The sequence below is a fragment of the Salmo salar genome, chromosome 11 (assembly GCF_965601325.2).
Source record: "Salmo salar chromosome 11, fSalSal1, whole genome shotgun sequence".
NCBI lineage: Eukaryota > Metazoa > Chordata > Actinopteri > Salmoniformes > Salmonidae > Salmo > Salmo salar.
In genome coordinates this window covers 74,849,666-74,867,707 of record NC_138301.1, presented here as the reverse complement: position 1 = coordinate 74,867,707, position 18,042 = coordinate 74,849,666, and the positions used below count along the sequence as shown (strand labels likewise).

The 18,042-nt window shown below is 41.2% G+C and overlaps 1 pseudogene; it reads right to left on the bottom strand.

Moving 5' to 3' along the window:
- LOC106562878 (mitoguardin 2-like) overlaps nt 1-18,042 on the bottom strand; it is a 46,127-nt pseudogene that overhangs the window by 12,260 nt on the left and 15,825 nt on the right.

The following is an 18,042-nucleotide window of genomic DNA, read 5'->3' as shown; positions in this document are numbered from 1 at the left end:
TTTACGCAATCGCGGTGTCAGATTTTAAAATAGCTTTTCGGCAAAAGCACATTTTGCAATATTCTGAGTAGATAGCCCGGCCATCATGGCTAGCTATTTTGACACCCACCAAGTTTGGCACTCACCAAACTCAGATTTACTATAAGAAAAATTGTATTACGTTTGCTGTTCTTCGTCAGAATGCACTCCCAGGACTTCTACTTCAACAACCAATGTTGTTTTGGTTCCAAATAATCCATAGTTATATCCAAATAGCTCCGTTTTGTTTGTGCGTTCAATATACTATCCGAAGGGTGACGCGCCGGCGCGTTTCGTGACAAAAAAATTCTAAATATTCCATTACCGTACTTCGAAGCATGTCAAACGCTGTTTAAAATCAATTTTTATGCGATTTTTCTCGTAAAATAGCGATAATATTCCAACCGGGAGACGTTGTATCTGTTCAAACACTGAAAGAAGAAAATGGAGTCATTACATGCACGCGCGCACCAGTGCCATTGTTCTCAGAAGTACCACTCTCCAAAACCCCTACTGTTTTTCGCCCAAAGACTGCAGAGTTATCATTCCACGTTCTGGCGCCTTCTGAGAGCCAATGAAAGCCTTAGAAAATGTTACGTTACAGCAGAGATCCTGTATTTTCGATAAAGAGGCTACAGAAGGCCAAGAAATGGTCAGACAGGGCACTTCCCATATAGAATCTTCTCAGGTTTTGGCCTGCCATATGAGTTCTGTTATACTCACAGACACCATTCAAACAGTTTTAGAAACTTTAGGGTGTTTTCTATCCAAATCTATATATGCATATTCTAGTTTCTGGGCAGGAGTAATAACCAGATTAAATCGGGTACGTTTTTTATCCGGCCGTGAAAATACTGCCCCTTATCCCAAACAGGTTAATGCGAGTGTAGCGAAATGCTTGTGCTTCTAGTTCCGACCATGCAGTAATATTTAACAAGTAATATAACCTAACAATTTCACAACAACTACCTTATACACACAAGTGTAAAGGAATGAATACGAATATGTACATAAAAATATATAAATGACTGATGGCCGAACGGCATAGGCAAGATACAGTAGATGGTATAGAGTACAGTATATACATATGAGATGAGCAATGCAGGGTATGAAAACATTATATAAAGTGGCATTGTTTAAAGTGGCTAGTGATACATTACATCAAGATGGCAAGATGCAGTAGATGGTATAGCGTAAAATATTTACACAAGAGATGAGTAATGTAGGGTAAGTAAACATTATATAATATAAAGTGGCTAGTGATAAATTGATTACGTCAATTTTACCATTATTAAAGTGGGTGGAGTTGAGTCAGTATGTTGGCAGCAGCCACTCAATGTTAGTGATGGCTGTTTAACAGTCTGATGGCCTTGAGATAGAAGCTGTTTTTCAGTCTCTCGGTCCCAGCTTTGATGCACCTGTACTGACCTCGCCTTCTGGATGATAGCGGGGTGAACAGGCAGTGGCTCGGGTGGTTGTTGTCCTTGATGATCTTTTTGGCCTTCCTGTGACATCGGGTGGTGTAGGTGTCCTGGAGGGCAGGTAGTTTGCCCCCGGTGATGCGTTGTGCAGACCTCACTACCCTCTGGAGAGCCTTGCGGTTGAAGACGGTGCAGTTGCCGTACCAGGCGGTGATACAGCCCGACAGGATGTGCTTGATTGTGCATCTGTAAAGGTTTGTGAGTGTTTTTGGTGACAAGCAGAATTTCTTCAGCCTCCTGCAGTTGAAGAGTTGCTGTTGCGCCTTCTTCACCACACTGTCTGTGTGGGTGGTCCATTTCAGTTTGTCCGTGATGTATACGCCGAGGAACTTAAAACTCTAGTGGTTTATGGACAGTATGTTCACCCGCTGGATCGGTGCATCCCCTGTTTTACATTTTCAACAGAGCGTTATTAGCAATTATCAGTAGCTAGCGGACTTTACTCTGAAAAGCGAACTGTTAGCAGAAATTTAGCGGCGCTACATGTGCATTTTACTCTGAATAGAGCTGATGGACAGTTTTAGCACAGTTTGGTCGGTGCAACACGTGCGTGTGTTTTACTCTGAACTTTAGAGCTGTTACCGTTGACGGTTTTGGTTTTTAGCTGCAGTTTGGTCGGTGCAACACCTGCGTTTTACTCCGAACTTCAGAGCTATACAATTTTTTTAGCTGCTGTTTGGTTGGTCAGACACGTGCGTTTTACTCTGAAAAGAGAGCTGTTAGTAGACAGTATTTAGCGGCAGGCAGGTCGATGCAACATGTGTTTTACTCTAAACAGAGCACTGCTCTCTTGTAATTTGTGCATTTGTGTTAATGCGATTTAAATGAACTTTTTCTTGTCATCAAGGATGCAGGCTGTACGCAACTAACCTTAAAGTCCTTTATGGATTGTGGTGAGTGAAAAGTTTAAAATTTCACACAATATCCTATGGAACAACATACACTGCTCAAAAAAATAAAGGGAACACTTAAACAACACACCCTAGATCTGAATGAAATAAATAATCTTATTAAATACTTTTTTCTTTACATAGTTGAATGTGCTGACAACAAAATCACACAAAAATAATCAATGGAAATCCAATTTATCAACCCATGGAGGTCTGGATTTGGAGTCACACTCAAAATTAAAGTGGAAAACCACACTACAGGCTGATCCAACTTTGATGTAATGTCCTTAAAACGAGTCAAAATGAGGCTTAGTAGTGTGTGTGGCCTCCATGTGCCTGTATGACCTCTCTACAATGCCTGGGCATGCTCCTGATGAGGTGGCGGATGGTCTCCTGAGGGATCTCCTCCTAGACCTAGACTAAAGCATCCGCCAACTCCTGGCCAGTCTGTGGTGCAACGTGGCGTTGGTGGATGGAGCGAGACATGATGTCCCAGATGTGCTCAATTGGATTCAGGTCTGGGGAACGGGCGGGCCAGTCCATAGCATCAATGCCTTCCTCTTGCAGGAACTGCTGACACACTCCAGCCACATGAGGTCTAGCATTGTCTTGCATTAGGAGGAACCCAGGGCCAACCGCACCAGCATATGGTCTCACAAGGGGTCTGAGGATCTCATCTCGGTACCTAATGGCAGTCAGGCTACCTCTGGCGAGCACATGGAGGGCTGTGCGGCCCCCCAAAGAAATGCCACCCCACACCATGACTGACCCACCGCCAAACCGGTCATGCTGGAGGATGTTGCAGGCAGCAGAACGTTCTCCATGGCGTCTCCAGTCTCTGTCACGTCTGTCACGTGCTCAGTGTGAACCTGCTTTCATCTGTGAAGAGCACAGGGCGCCAGTGGCGAATTTGCCAATCTTGGTGTTCTCTGGCAAATGCCAAATGTCCTGCACGGTGTTGGGCTGTAAGCACAACCCCCACCTGTGGACGTCAGGCCTTCATACCACCCTCATGGAGTCTGTTTCTGACCGTTTTAGAAGACACATGCACATTTGTGGCCTGCTGGAGGTCATTTTGCAGGGCTCTGGCAGTGCTCCTCCTGCTCCTCCTTGCACAAAGGCGGAGGTAGCGGTCCTGCTGCTGGGTTGTTGCCCTCCTTCGGCCTCCTCCACGTCTCCTGATGTACTGGCCTGTCTCCTGGTAGCACCTCCATGCTCTGGACACTATGCTGACAGACACCGCAAACCTTCTTGCCACAGCTCGCATTGATGTGCCATCCTGGATGAGCTGCACTACCTGAGTCACTTGTGTGGGTTGTAGACTCCGTCTCATGCTACCACTAGAGTGAAAGCACCGCCAGCATTCAAAAGTGACCAAAACATCAGCCAGGAAGCATAGGAACTGAGAAGTGGTCTGTGGTCACCACCTGCTGAACCACTCCTTTATTGGGGGTGTCTTGCTTATTGCCTATAATTTCCACCTGTTGTCTATTCCATTTGCACAACAGCATGTGAAATTTATTGTCAATCAGTGTTGCTTCCTAAGTGGACAGTTTGATTTCACAGAAGTGTGATTGACTTGGAGTTACATTGTGTTGTTTAAGTGTTCCCTTTATTTTTTTGAGCAGTATACTTATACTGACACACTTTAAATATACTTACGTTATATTTACTGTCAAATTGATTGCAGATTTCTTTGCTGATAATGAATACAAAGCAAACTTGCACCTCCCCAGATCACAGATCAGTCAAAGATTGGTTTATGTTCTGGGAGTTGTCTAATTATGCTTATCTGTAGCTGTGCTCATTGTCTTTGCAGGTCTTTAATGGTTTTAAAGAATAAGTGATACTAACATTTGTATGCTGCTACAATCTGTGTTGATAGCTATCTGTGGTGTAATGCTGTAATACTCAGACTGCTGTTATAATAATTCACTATGTGGCAGTAGTAGACAGGCTGTATTACAATGTTCACGTAAAGATGACCCCTTGATTTCTGTCTTCTGTTCTGGTATTTCTCGAAAAATACACAACATATTTAATCAAGGTTGTGCAATCTTATTTTGTCTTCAGTTGCCAATAAATTTGACATTCCAACCTTGGACTTAAAAGTCTATGATGAATCGAAGACTGAAGTTGATGAGGTGTTTGAGTTTCTTCTAAAGAATCAAGACCTTGGTGTGCTGGATTTGTTTACCCCAAGACCCTAATCCTGATGGTGAGTTGCTTATTAGCTTAGAGCTTCACATTCATCCATACAGTCCTGGCTAGCCTAACACATGTTCTGAATATGTGAGACAAGCAGATATATCTGCTGATTTCTTTTCTCATTTTGATATTTTACCCTGCTACAAGAAAGACTACTGAGGATAATCGTCTATCTCATGTAAGTACTGCAAATTTCCAGTTTAAACAAATGCCAAACTTGAAGATTGAGTGATAAATGACATCAATGAAAGGGTGATCAAGGTGTTTTATTATACTTGCTATTTCATTGCTGTTTTAAAAGTGTTAGTGTGTTTTTTAAATTACTCCAACTTAGATGATTGAAGACATTCTGAAGAACAAACCTGGAGGAGAGAGGATCATGAATGAGTATGCTCGGACAAAAAGCCTAACAGAAAGCAGAAGATGCGATTATGGTCCAGATATTGGTTGCACAAATGACAAGTGAACATGGATATATGTCATATACTCATTACATACCTTACCACCTAACACAATTTTTAGCAGAAGTTGTGATTTACACATCAATACTTTTGTTTGGATCTCAAACAGTAAAGTGTGTGTGTCTAGGACAAGTCCTTCAAGGTGTGTTAAAGAGGACTACGCAAAGGGCATCATTGCCTTGTTCCCATACCAGGCTGATCCTAGGAGCAAGTTTGGTTATGTAAGTACTTTAAAAACGAAGTCTAACCTTTTTAACTCTCTGGGACTCTTACACCTTACAATTTTTCCAGAATGTCAATATTTAAATTGTTGTTTTACTGTTGGGTGACATTTTTATTTAAACTGTAGATCTGTTAACATGTCTGTATGCCCACCATCTCTGCCATCTCTCCTAAGCTCAGCTCTGGTGGTATAAAAGCCCAGTTAAGATCTGCACTGTGAGGGTCAGACCTGTTGAATTAGCAAATCTTCATCTATGGGTGCATCTGTAGTTTTAAGGATAAAAATAACCTACTCACTCAAACTGAATTATACTTTACTTTAGGAGCATTATTACAATGCAGAAGATGGGAGTGGATATCTAGCATGGAGACTGAAATTTGTTCAAAGGGAAGCATCAGAGGGATGACAGAAGACCATGTGTCAGTCACTGACGTGTAAGTGATTTTGAATGTAGTTACCGTAATTTCCGGACTATTAAGCGCACCTGAATATAAGCCGCACCCACTGAATAAAAAAAAATATATTATTTTGAACATAAATAAGCCGCACATCAAATCAAATCAAATGTATTTATATAGCCCTTCTTACATCAGCTGATATCACAAAGTGCTGTACAGAAACCCAGCCTAAAACCCCAAACAGCAAGCAATGCAGGTGTAGAAGCACGGTGGCTAGGAAAAACTCCCTAGAAAGGCCAAAACCTAGGAAGAAACCTAGAGAGGAACCAGGCTATGAGGGGTGGCCAGTCCTCTTCTGGCTGTGCCGGGTGGAGATTATAACCGCACATGGCCTAGATGTTCAAATGTTCATAAATGACCAGCATTGTCAAATAATAATAATCATAGTAGTTGTTGAGGGTGCAACAAGTCAGTAACACAAGAGTAAGTGTCAGTTGGCTTTTTCATAGCCGATCTTTGAGAGTATCTCTACCGCTCCTGCTGTCTCTAGAGAGTTAAAAACAGCAGGTCTGGGACAGGTAGCACGTCCGGTGAATAGGTCAGGGTTCCAGCAGGTCTGGGACAACAGGTCTGGGACCGGTAGCACGTCCGGTGAACAGGTCAGGGTTCCATAGCTGCAGGCAGAACAGTTGGAACTGGAGCAGCAGCACGGCCAGGTGAACTGGGGACAGCAAGGTGTCATCAAGCCAGGTAGTACTGAGGCATGGTCCTACGGCTTAGGTCCTCCGAGAGAGAGAAAGAAAGAAAGAGAAAGAGAGAATTAGAGAGAGCATATTTAAATTCACACAGGACACCGGAAAAGACAAGAGAAATACTCCAGATGTGACAGACTGACCCTAGCCCCCCGACACATAAACTACTGCAGCATAAATACTGGAGGCTGAGACAGGAGGGGTCAGGAGACACTGTGGCCCTATCCGATGAAACCCCCGGACAGGGACAAACAGGTAGGATATAACCCCACTCACATGTCTATAAGCCGCAGGTGCCCACCGGTACATTGAAACAAATGAACTTTACACAGGCTTTAACGAACACGGCTTGTAACAAAAATAAATAGGCTTTAACGAAACACGGCTTGTAACAAAAATAAATAGGCTTTAACGAAACACGGCTTGTAACAAAAATAAATAGGCTTTATCGAAACACAGCTTGTAACAAACATTTTTAAATTAGCAGTAAACAGTAGCCTACCAAGAATGTCATTGGTCACTATCTTCCTCCTCCTGTGCACTGAAACCACTGAACCACTGAAACCACTCGGAGTTGAATAGCCTCAGAATTGCTTTATCTGATATTGAATCGTTTTCATTGTTGCTCTCGTCACTTTTATCCGGAGGCAAATCTCCCGCTGAGCCCTCGTCAACACGCAGCAGTCCAGCCTTTCGAAAACCGTTGATGATAGTGGATTTTTTGACAATACTCCACGTTGTCAGGACCCACTGGCAGACTTGACCATAAGTTGCTCTTCGCATGCGGCCCGTTTTAGTGAAGGATTTCTCCCCACTTGTCATCCAAGCCTCCCACTGAACACGGAGCGCCACCTTAAATGCAGGATTTACACTGATGTCGAGTGGCTGCAAATACTTTGTTGTGCCCCCAGGAATCAGGGTGACAAAATTACTACCGTAATCAGAATGATGGGAAGTTTGAGCGCGCTCGATTTAACCTCTATGGGCTAGGTGGGACGCTTGCGTCCCACCTACGTAACAGCCACTGCCAGCCTGTGGCGCGATTTTCAAAACCTTAAAAATCCTATTACTTCAATTTCTCAAACATATTACTATTTTACAGCCATTTAAAGACAAGACTCTCGTTAATCTAACCACACTGTCCGATTTCAAAAAGGCTTTACAACGAAAGCAAAACATTAGATTATGTCAGCAGAGTACCAAGCCAGAAATAATCAGACACCCATTTTTCAAGCCAGCATATAATGTCACCAAAACCCAGAAGACAGCTAAATGCAGCACTCACCTTTGATGATCTTCATCAGATGACAACCCTAGGACATTATGTTATACAATACATGCATGTTTTGTTCAATCAAGTTCATATTTATATCAAAAACCAGCTTTTTACATTAGCATGTGACGTTCAGAGCTAGCATACCCCCCGCAAACTTCCGGGGAATTCGCTAACATTTTACTAAATTACTCACGATAAACGTTCACAAAAAGCATAACAATTATTTTAAGAATTATAGATACAGACCTCCTCTATGCACTCGATATGTCCGATTTTAAAATAGCTTTTTGGTGAAAGCACATTTTGCAATATTCTAAGTACATAGCCCAGGCATCACGGGCTCGCTATTTAGACACCCGGCAAGTTTAGCACTCACCATAATCATATTTACTATTATAAAAGTTTGATTACCTTTTGTTGTCTTCGTCAGAATGCACACCCAGGACTGCTACTTCAATAACAAATGTTGGTTTGGTCCAAAATAATCCATCGTTATATCCGAATAGCGGCGTTTTGTTCGTGCGTTCCAGACACTAACCGAAATAGTAAAGAAGTGCGCATGGCGCAATTCGTGACAATAAAATTCTAAATATTCCATTACCGTACTTCGAAGCATGTCAACCGCTGTTTAAAATCAATTTTTACAACACTTTTCTCGTAGAAAAGCGATAATATTCCGACAGGGAATCTCCTTTTCGGCAAACAGAGGAAAAAATCCCAAAGGCGGGGGCGGTCGGGGTCACGCGCATAAGGCCAGTGTCCCTTGATCGGCCACTTGAGGAAGGCGATAATGTGTTTCAGCCTGGGGCTGGAATGACGACATTCTGTTTTTTCCCGGGCTCTGAGCGCCTATGGACGACGTGGGAAGTGTCACGTTAGAGCAGAGATCCTTAGTAAATGATAGAGATGGCAAAGAAGTTCAAGAAATGGTCAGACAGGCCACTTCCTGTAAAGGAATCTCTCAGGTTTTGACCTGCCATTTGAGTTCTGTTATACTCACAGACACCATTCAAACAGTTTTAGAAAATTTAGGGTGTTTTCTATCCATATGTAATAAGTATATGCATATTCTAGTTACTGGGTAGGAGTGGTAACCAGATTAAATCGGGTATGTTTTTTATCCAGCCGTGTCAATACTGCCCCCTAGCCCTAACAGGTTCTAAACAGTAAACAAAAAAGTTGTTTGACCTTAACCCGTTCAGCAATTTCATTGGTCTAATGAAAGCTTCATGCCGCCAAAAAACTGAGCACGTCACAGAATGTGTTTTTTTGGGGAAAGCGGGAAAAATCCATATATTAGCCACGTCATTGTTTAAGCCGCGAGGTTCAAAGCATGGGAAAAAAGTTGCGGTTTATAGTCCAGAAATTACGGTAGTCTCATTCATGACACATGACCAGAGAATAATTGTATGTGAACATCTGTATAAGCAAGTGTTTCTTAGTCTCTTACTCTTTTAGTATTTCTTAGTATAAATTTTGTTACTGAGTCAAATAAATCCTACTTTTCATCTCGTGACATAACTGCATGCATGGCCATCCTTGCAGAGTTTCCAAACCTTGTTTTTTATGTCTTATGACACAATCTTGTATACTTGTATAGAGCAGACAAACCCATTCATCTGTAAAAGTTTCACCATGTTACAGGTGGTCCAAAAGCTGATAGACTCCTTCAGAGAGGAAAACCGTCCAAAGCCTGTGTTGTGAGGCCATTGCGCTGATGAAGCAATTGTAAAGGAGAAGATGAAACAGACATTCGTCTATCGCCAAAAGATGGTTCCTGAAGTCCTTTGAAATATTCACAGCGTTTTCAAGATTCCAAGACATAGCAGGAATGGTAGGTGGATCTTCGACTGCCTTGCCTTGAAACTGTCAGGACAATTGTTTTCTGTTCTACAACAGTCTAATTAGGACTGTGATATATTACATGATGATAGTGCCACACCATAATGTTTACTGTTCTGTCTTTACTTATTCCATCTTGTCTGCAGATTGAGCAAGATTTTAGTCTGAGGTTTGGTGATGCAACCTCTGCAAAGTTCATGGAGATGTGGCCTACCCTCTACAAGCAGAAAGTCATTGACCAAAGCCGTGGCCTCACACAGACAGGCGACCTGCAAGACCTGGTTCAAAATGCTGAATCCACAACAGAATTGGAAAATGGTATGCTGGAATAAGTATTATACTAATGGAAGGGAGCATTGTTTTTGAAAGCAAAATGGAATGATGTGACTTTCAATGAAAATGTGTAGTTTCAGGGTGGGACAGCGACATGTCCTTGTCCACCTTCTGCCATCGTCACCTCATGGCCGCAAGAGACCAGGAAAAATCTCAGCCAGACACGCCAGTGACCACATTGTGAAGTTTATCAAGGTGAGGTTACAACTGACTGTTCTGTCCCCATTCCTAATCCTAATAACTACTTTTAATAATATGGACAAATCATGGTAAGATCATGTGTAGCTGTAATTTACATTTTCACAAACTGTTTGCGAACCGGGATTAATTTTAATAGCACGCTAATGATCTTGTCACAGACTGGGACCAGCATCTGGAGAGCATCATGGAAAGCCTTCAACCCTATCTGCTTGCTGTGGGGACCCAGAGGAGTGTGATTCACAAGTACTTCATTGTGATTGACAAACATGCAATACCATGTAAGTCTCTTGCCTGTTTTGATGAGCTTTTCAAAGCTTATTTTGTCTTTGGTATCTCGTACAACCAGGATCTGGTAAATGTGTACAACTTCTTGCAAACCACAACTCATGAAATTGATGTTGATACCACTAAGGTTAATCCTAGGGTTGCAGAGTTGAGGGCTCGGATGCTGCATTGAGTTACTAAAAGTTTTGAAGTCGCAAAGGGTTAAAACGCAGCATAGGAAATAACCTTTTTCATTTCACACAACTTTTTCATATCATTCATCTAAAATGTTGTTTTGCTTGCAAAAGCCCCTAGGGAAGTGCTAATCCCTTGACAAAACACTTGAAGTTGGTCCACGGACTTTGCCCAGGAAAGACACTTCGTCTTAAATGCTGCAGTCAGGCTGGTTGTTCACAAGTTTATGGCACTTTTTCTGGGTTCAGAAAGCATCTTTATAAAGCACATGAACTTTGTTCTGTTCATGGTGAGGCCCCTCTACAGCTGAATATGTAGCAGTAAGTCATTTTGATGACTTGCCATCAACAAGTTCCCCTTCTGACTCAGTCCTTGACAATAAGAGTCTTGTAGACAGCCGCGCTGCAACCATAGCTGAACTTAAAGTGGCAGGTGTAGGTGAAACAACCATTAACTCTTTGGTCATTTCCATGGAAGAGATAGTTGATGATATTCATATTCAAGCTAAAGAATCAGTGAAGAAGTGTCTGTCTATACAGGAGCCTATTAAAAGTGACATTGAGTGTAAAATTGATCAGTGTTTTGAAAAAATAAATCGTTTTAGTGTATTAAATTCTGAAAGTAAGAGAAGGCAGTATTCTACAGAAAAGTGGGGAAGGGTAGACCAGTTGAATACGTTCTTGGAACAATATTTGATACACAACGCATTCGGACTACTGGAGGCTATGATCAAATTGTTGTTACTGATACATCCCAATTATGAAAAAAATAAAATATTTACAAACACCCTAATATAATGGAGATGATGTGGACTGATTCCAGTTCAAGAGAACTTTATGACTTGTGATGGAGATCTGTTCATGAGCCATGCTCTATTTTCAAAACCGAAGCATGAAATTCAGATAGCTTTTCTATGATTTTGAAACTGCAAATCCTCTTGGATCAAAACGGGGAATACATAAATTAGGAGCAATCTATTTCACCTTATGGAATTTTTCTCCAAAGTTCAACTCATTTCTGCTTAACATTCATTTGGTTGTTTATTTCATGCCCAAGATGTTAAAACATATGGCTATTCTCTCAAGTACTTGAGAGGGATGGAAGTATGGTCCCCTTGTATGATCAACCAGTGTATGGAACTATTGTCCAAGTTACAGGTGACAACCTTGGTCTTCACTGTCTATTTGGTTTTGTTGAATCATTCAGTGCCAGGTATTGTTGCCGCTTTTGCCTTGCTGAGACAGGACTTTCAGACTGAATTTGATGAAGATTCACCCAAGATAGTTATGTGAAGTCGAGCACTTCATGCAGAACACTGCCAAAAAAGGAGACAAATCCCAATCTTCCCTCTGTGATGGGTGTTAAACGTTCTTGCATTATGAACTCCTTGCAGTACTTCAATACATGTGAAAACTTCTCTGTCGATATTATTCATGATATCTTGGAGGAAGTGGCACAATATGAAATGAAACTGCTAATACTGCACTTGATAGACAAGTACACATCAAATGAAATAGACAGTAGAATAAAGAGCTTTAACTATAGTTACATGGAGCAAAACAAACCTCCTGCAGTGAAGTTAGGAGAGGACTCGACTTGGGGTTAAATGCTATCCAGTCCTGGTGTTTACTTCGCAACCTACCACTTATCTTTGGAGACTTAATTTGTCCAAATGATCTACACTGGTATTTACTGTTGCTGTTGCCTACAGATAGTAAACATTGTATTTTCTCCAATGATATCATTTTTTTTTTTAAACACTTAATCGCAGAACACCACAGGTTATTCAAGCAATTGTTTCCAGAAAAGAGGCTGCTACCGAAGCATCATCTTATGGTGCATTACCCCACATGTATGCTTAAAATTGGACCAGTTTTGCACAGCTGGTGCATGCCCTATGAAGCAAAGCATAATTTCTTTAAAAAACAATTAAAAAGCTTCAAAAATGTAACTAAAACATTGGCAAAAAAAAAAAAAACAGGTCAAATAGCATACAGTTGGCAGACATTTGACACCAACAGAGTCAAAATCGGTCCAGGTAAAATGTTATCTTTAAATGTGGTGGACTGGGGCTGTAAGATGGCTGAGACTCTTCAGGTACCAATTGACACTATGGTTTTAAATGTTAAATGGGCCAAACACCATGGAAATAGGTATCGTTTAGTTGTTTGTGTCGATGTCAGTTTTTCAGAAAATCCACCATGTTGTTAAAGATGAGTGGTTACTGTTGGTTACTTTTGCCTTAAAAAAAATTATTGATGAGCATTTTAATGCATATAGAGTTAAGTGTACAACAGAGGGACCTTATGTAGTTGATGTTAAAGAGCTTTTCTGTCACAAGCATTTGATATACAGGTGTCTTACAGTTGTGATGATTCAAGTTTGTTTATTGTCCCATACTGTTTCCTGCGACTCTTATATTGCAATATTGGCTTTTTTATTTACTTTTAATAAAGGAGGGACAGATGCCAAAATGTCATATTAGAGGCCACAATTTTATTTTATCATCAGTGTTTTTGATATGTGAGATGCCAGTTTCACAAAATCCTCTGTCATTGTTAGATGTATTGAATTGCAATATTGAGCTTTTTTATGTACATGTATTAAAGTGAACAGAGGCCAACATTTCATTTCAGTCCACAATTTTATTTTATTATCAGTATTTTGATGTATGTATTGCAAATGTCTTACATTTAAGAATAAAGTGCTTTGTTAAATAATGACTTCTAATTTATTGGCGTTTAGTTGTACAAATGCTACTCTTGACTGATAATATTAAGTTCTATATTGAGTGAATTGGCCGAGTTATTTCCATGTTAAGCTACATAGAGTATATTACAGTTTGTAGAGTTAAATATAAGCACTGAATAGAGTAGAAATAACTCTGAATTTTACTATTTAGACTGGGACCAAATTATCTTTTGTAGAGTATAATTGTATTCAATTTGAGTAAAATAATCTGGACAGACCTTCAGATTAAAAAAGAAATAAATACACATCCAGGTAAAGATCTCAATTTTTACTACATTAGGAGAGATCTAAATTGGCCCTTTCTGATATTTGCTAACTTTAATATACATATGATCACATCGTTTACAGGGATATTACATACTGAGTTTAAGTCACATCTTTTCAACACAAAAAATTCACATTTCCTAATATTTGGAGATAACCAGATACATGTGAGAAGGCATTAATACACTCAATAATAAGTATGGTGTGGATTATGTATTAAACCTAGTCTTGACAGGCAGCGCAGACATAATCCTCCAATGATGGGATGGTTTTCATACAGGACTAGTGGAACCATCGTGGGCAGCGGTCACAACCAATATGAAATTTATGATGAAAAATGTTAATATATTTAAAACAAATACATTTTCTTGAATTACAATTATTTAATTATCAGACAAAGCGGATAATAGTACATCTAGTACATCTAGAAATATTAGTACATCTAGAAATATTACTGCTTATACAAATTCGTACTCAAATTCGTAAAAATGTGTCTTTAGAAGTGAACAAGCAATTATCCAGTTAGTGTCTTCCTCATTATTGTCCACAGAAGTGGCACAGTTGGCTCAGGTCATCTAGCAAAACATAATTTCAAGTAGTCTTTACATGTATTTTTCTGAGCAAACAGGGAACAAGGGAATGGTATAGGTTTCTTGTTACAAAAGTATTTAAATACATGTGTTTTAGTGGCCATCTAGTCAGACGTTGGATCAAAGATAACCTTGAAAGATCCATATAATTTTTTTTTTTTTAATCTACAATTATATTAAATTAGCAGTCACTCTCCTACAAAACACTGGTATGCTCTATTTCTAATTTAGTATAATTGTAGATAAAAAAACAACATTTATATGGATCTTTCAAGGTTATCTTTGATCCAACTTCTATACTGACTAAAAGGCAAAACAGAACTGTCAAATTATATTATAGCTGTGTCGTTGTATACTTGCGAATTATAATCGTAAGTGTTACATAATTTTGTTGGGGAAAACTGAAATGCCCATTACATTTTTTTCCCAGTTTGCTGAGTGTGTTCTGAAGGAGGAGTCGATTGTCTTTTCAAATACGGACAAATATGTTAACATCATGAGAGAAGAAATTGCAGTCACACTCCTCCAAAACACTGGTATGTTCAATTTCAATTTCTTCTCTCATGATGTTAACATAATTTGACAGTTCTGTTTTGCCTTTTAGTCAGTATACTTCAGTAGGTTAATTGTGCATTACTTATACTCTCATACTTACTTTCAACGCAAAGACCCCACAAGAAGTAACATCTTGTTGGCATGGGTGAGGAAGGGTACCACATGCCCATCTGGAGATATTACACCCCTTCTCTCTCAGGAATGATCTGAACATATATGTTAATAAAAGTACTGTCACGCCCTGACCATAGAGAGCCTTTTATTCTCTATGTTGGTTAGGTCGGGGTGTGACTAGGGTGGGTAATCTAGTCCAGGCACGGCGTCCAGTCCCGCTCCATGGCCGGAGCCTTCCTCTACGCCGATGTCCAGTCCAGGCACGGCGTCCAGTCCCGCTCCAGGGCCAGAGCCTTCCTCTGCGCCGATGTCCATGCACGGCGTCCAGTCCTGCTCCAGGGCCGGAGCCTTCCTTTGCGCCGGTGCCCAGTCCAGGCACGGCGGCCAACTCAGCTCCATGGCCGGAGCCTTCCTCGGCGCCGGTGCCCAGTCCAGGTGCGGCGTTCAACCCAGCTCCATGGCCAGGGCCCTCCTCTGTGCCGAGGCCCAGTCCGGGCACGGCGTTCTACCCGGCTCCATGGCCGGACCCACGAGCGGAGTGGGTATTTGCCCCTCACCGGAGCTGCTACCGACGCTAGATGCCCACCCGGACCCTCCCCTATAGAGTCAGGTTTTGCGGCCGGAGTCCGCACCTTTGGGGAAGGGTACTGTCATGCCCTGACCATAGAGAGCCTTTTATTCTCTATGTTGGTTAGGTCGGGGTGTGACTAGGGTGGGTAATCTAGGTTGTTTTATTTCTATGTTGGCCTGGTATGGTTCCCAATCAGAGGCAGCCGTTTATCGTTGTCTCTGATTGGGGACCATATTTAGGCAGCCATTTCCCCACTGTGTTTTGTGGGATCTTGTGTTTTTGTGTTGTTGCCTGTGAGCACTCCAGAACGTCACGTTTCGTTTGTTCTTTGTTGTTTTTTTGTGCGGTTCACTTCAAATAAAATGTCGAACCGATTTCACGCTGCGCTTTGGTCTGAATGTTCTTACGACGATCGTGACAAGTACAGCATTTTTAAACACTTTATTGATTACAATATAGAGATTAATAACAGTATAGCATTTCAAAGACTTTATTGATTCCATTGTACCTTTTTTTTAAATTAAAAGCAGTTTTTACCTTGTCACCCCAGCATCTTTTTATCTTTCTGTTACTTTCCCCCATTGGGTTGAGGAACAGAGCCCTCCTTTGGGATTGCAGCATAACCTTTCAAGTTTAGACAGACAGACAGACACATTACACACACATACATACACACATATTTCATTCACACATTACACACACATAAATACACACATGTCACACACATTTTACACATGTGTATGTGTTCACATGTATATTCTGTATTATGTATGTATTTCTTAGTTCTTAGTACTGTCTTAGTGGCTCTTATCGTCACAGTCCAGTGGTTGTATTCATTGGTGATGCCAATAATGTACTTGTACATCATTTGATCAATCTGAAATTTAAAAGAGCAAGGATACAGTTGCTTGAGTTCAAAATCTGTCAAATATAACATATAATATTATGAGAATAAAGTTTTGATTTCTTGCTTCCTCAAATGCCAGTCATTTCAAAGGTGTCAATGTAGAAAGCTGCTGGGTTGACTGCCTGTTAAAATTCCGCACCAGATGGAACATGTAGGCATTGATGGTCTGACAGAAAAAAAGAAAGACAATGAAGGTACACCTGTTACATGGAAAAACAACAATTTAGGTTTCCCTTATAAATACACAGATTAATCACACACATACATTAATACACACATACTGTATGTGCAACACAGTGTTACCTCACTTTCCAGCTCCATATTTGGACCAGTTCTGTGGAGATCCTGATGAAAGATTTTATATGGGCCGATTCTAGACAACAGCATATATACATCTTTTCCTCCCCAAGCCTCTGCAACACCTGTAAAAATGTACCTGTAAGTGTACTGAGATATATACATGGATCAACCAGACAAGATTACATACATACAGGTGGAGGCCGCTGGTGTGGTGGCTGTGGAGGCCGCACCTGCTGGTGTGGTGGTTGTGGAGGCCGTTGGTGTGGTGGCTGTGGAGGCTGCACCTGCTGGTGTGGTGGTTCTGGAGGCTGCTGATTTTATTTTATGAGGGATCTGATGAGTCTCCTCTATATGAGGCCTCAGGTGATCCACGCTTATTTTAGGGAAGATAACCCCCTTGTCATCTTCCAAGTCCGCGCTTTTCCCTTTGAGACCTCGAATCATATATGGGCCGAGATAGTTGGGATCTAGTTTGCCCCCTTTCCTCTGCACTCATGTTGACTTATATATTTGAACTTTATTTTTCGCCTGGAGTCCAAATTTTGATTTATTATTGTTATTATTATTTTATTATTGCTACTGTACCTACATTCTTAAAAACTAAAACAGAAAAAGTAGAAAAAAAATGTAGGAAAAGCCATAAGAGGGAAAAGCACGATGGGATGGGGGATTGAGTGATGGGTAGAGAGAACAGTAGAGGGCTCTGAAAACTATTATTGCTGAAATAACAATTTCCTTTTGTGACTAGAGTCTAATACTTCCTGTGGCACACAGCAGAGGGCATGATAGGTCACCAAAAATGATTCTGAATTGTGCCAGGCCTTGCAGTCCCAAGATAGAAGGGAGGGAGAATTTCGGCAGGCAAGAAAATAGCCCCCCCCCCCCCCCCCCCTTCTAATTTCCTTAATTTTGTGGCTAGAGTCAAATACTTTCTGTGGCACACATCAGTCAAATACTTTCTATAGAACAAATTTCACATCAGGATAGGCAACCGAAATGAATAATTAATAGACTAATACACTTGAAACAAATAGCCAAACCGAAAACTGCAGACATTACTAGTGACTCCCCGCGATCAAACCGTCATAAAAAATAAAATGAAACGCAGCCTAACGTGATCAGAAATCTCAACTAGCAGCAAGTCGCAGCAATGAGGATTTGAGTGCGTGCGCGTTCACGCGAAGGGGGGAGGGGAATTTTGGCAGGGGAAGCTTTTCGGCACAACGCCTGCCCCATCTTCTCATGGAGCGTCAGAGGTTCCTTTGGTATCAGCCAATATTGTGATGGCATCGCCGAGGACTAAGGTGGGTTCTGCTTCACCAGGGTCTACGGTGGGCTCTGCTATTCCTATCATTTGTGGGGGGCGAGTTAGAGGAGCCACTAATGGGGCTAAGGTTGGGCTGAGGGCTACGGCTCGAAATGGACAGCAGCCATCAACCATTTTTATG